This window comes from Narcine bancroftii, chromosome 8 (assembly GCF_036971445.1).
Source record: "Narcine bancroftii isolate sNarBan1 chromosome 8, sNarBan1.hap1, whole genome shotgun sequence".
Taxonomy (NCBI): Eukaryota; Metazoa; Chordata; class Chondrichthyes; order Torpediniformes; family Narcinidae; genus Narcine; species Narcine bancroftii.
In genome coordinates this window covers 171,852,459-171,854,915 of record NC_091476.1, presented here as the reverse complement: position 1 = coordinate 171,854,915, position 2,457 = coordinate 171,852,459, and the positions used below count along the sequence as shown (strand labels likewise).

The window sequence follows — 2,457 nt, the reverse complement described above, 5'->3', positions numbered from 1 at the left end:
TGGAGAGAGAGAGAGAAAGAGAGGAAGAGAAAACAATCCCTCTCAGCTAGTGTATGTGGCACTGAAAAGAGACTGAACAGTCATGGCTGAAACAAGCCAAGAAGACCTGGTTGGAAACAGAAAGTTCTAGAGCAGTGGATGTCTGGAAGTGCTATCTGTCTGATGTTTCTCTTGGAATAAGGAGACCAGAAAGGAACTCTGTGGTAGCCTGAAGAAAGAGGTTACCATCTGGAAAACCCTAATGGGGCAAGTTTCATCAGCGAGACATTGAGGTGACTAATGGTGGTATCTCAGTTGTGGAAATCCTGGAACAACAAATCTCTCTCTGCAAACCCTACAAGAACCTTCCTGAGTGGTAAACATTTACCTTTCGAGCACCAAAGCCTGGTGAACTTTATACCTGTTAAATTCTGTGCACAGTATAAGAATTTTCATGTTTTGGTTTTTTTTTTTGGTTTTTTTTGCACCATTCCCAGAGGCACTGCAATACTGGGTCGATGCGTGGAGTGGACGGAGCAAGCCCCTATTCCATATCCCTGTTCAAAAAATCAATTTAATATATGGTCCCTAGATAAGGGACGTATCAGATATTAAACTGATAAGAACAGAAACTACACTTGATCTTAGCCAAAAGGCCTAGAAGTGATTCTATTTTCATGTTTAAAGTTGATTAAAAGCAACTTGTCCTGGTGAATAATATCTATTGCTGCTGGGTTTTGGGGTCCTTTGGGCTTGTAACCCCAAGAATAAATAAAAGTTATCTTCAGAACACAGGAAATTATGGAGGACTGTTGTTGGCTAATTTTAGATATTATTATTGGGCAATGAACATAAGGAATGTGTTATTATTCTTACAGTTTGATAGTAGAAGGCCCTTTCACACTTGCATCTCAGTAAATTGCCTGTTTAGTGTCCTGGGATAGGATTGGGGTGGGGGGGGGGTTTGGCTTTTCACACTAGACCACACCTAACCGGGGAACTGAACACTTAGACACTTGCAAGGGTTTATCCCCAGCATTTAGCCTGTTCTACCTTTAATAGGAAGGGCCTGCAATGCAATTGCCCATTTCACACTTGCCTGATATCAATGCAGACGCCGGGGATTGTACTAGGGGTTGAGGCCGGCACACCCCGGCATGAGATGACATCACCTGACGCCGGCATTGAGCATATTTTGCTTTTACACTTGCCACTTTAAAGGCCGATTGGCATTAGATTCCAGGGATCACTGGCAAGTGTGAAAGCAGCTAGAGATGACTGCCCCAATTGGATGGAAACATAATTGAAATCCCTTAAGAATACTTTCTTACGGGCAGTACTGGGCTCACTTTTGCCTCTCTCTATTCCGAAACTAAAAACGCTTTGAATGATTCCAAACTCACTCCAATTCAATTCCAAAATGAGGAAGTGAGGCAGTGCAAAGACAGAAACAAAACTTCTTCAATGAAGTTGTGGAATTGTTTTGTGTTCACAGTCACTTGAAGCATCTGGGAAAGGACAGGAATTCCTGCTAATTTTTCCCCATTGGATGTATGTCATTTATCAGTAATTATTTTTGCTGTCATGGGTTCTCAGAGATTTAAATATTTTTCATCTGCCTGTACCTATTAAATCAGAGGGTTTTATTTAAACAGCATTTGGCTGAAAAGAGAGCAAGCATTAGAAGTGAGGGTTTCTAATTCTTGTTTTGACTTAATGTTTCCAGTTGTCGACGTGCATAAATATTAATTCTTTGTCAGTTGATACCTTTTATTAATAATAAGATAGACAAAATTGGAATAATCAGTAAGGAGTGAGAATAATTTGGTAATGATTTTATGATCAGTAAACATCCAATAATGTGGTGTTTACAGATGACATGTCTGCATTCTGTTACCAAAAGCAATTGCCTGATACTGATGACGCTATATGAATAGAAGCACAAAAATGCTGGAGGAACTCAGCAGGTCATGTAGCATCCATAGGAAGTAAAGATATATAACTAAAGTTTTAGGTCAGAGCCTTGACTCTGCCAAGTTCCTCCTGCATTTTTGTGTTTTAACTATGATCACAGCATCTGCAGACTTTCATGTTTCACTCAAGGCTATATTGCTACCCTGAGGCACAATAGAAGAACCTTAACCAAGCAGAATAATCTGGACTCGGGTGATCTGATCTTGTGGAAGTTGGTTCATTGAGGAATCCCCAAATAGGCTGACACGGGGAGCAAACTGTTGTCAAGTTAATGAAGGGACGCAGCAACAAATGATGGTAAGATATGGAGTGTCGACCTTTTAGCTCTACAGTCAATCAAAATTGGCAGTGCAAGAGGGAAGCATTGGTCTCAGGAGGGAGGACGACACATAAATCCAGAAGTCCACCTGGCCAGGATCCCATTCCGTGAATTATTACTAAGGGTCATCGTTGCTTCAACTTTACTGGAATTATTTTTTTCTAATTTACTTTAAATAGGTGTAC

General features: G+C 40.6%; 1 non-coding gene across 1 annotated transcript; it reads right to left on the bottom strand.

Moving 5' to 3' along the window:
- Window positions 1-456: 456 nt before the first annotated feature.
- Window positions 457-647, bottom strand: LOC138742153 (U2 spliceosomal RNA). The gene has a single exon (XR_011343951.1). It is a non-coding gene; the product is annotated as a U2 spliceosomal RNA (small nuclear RNA).
- Window positions 648-2,457: the final 1,810 nt, after the last annotated feature.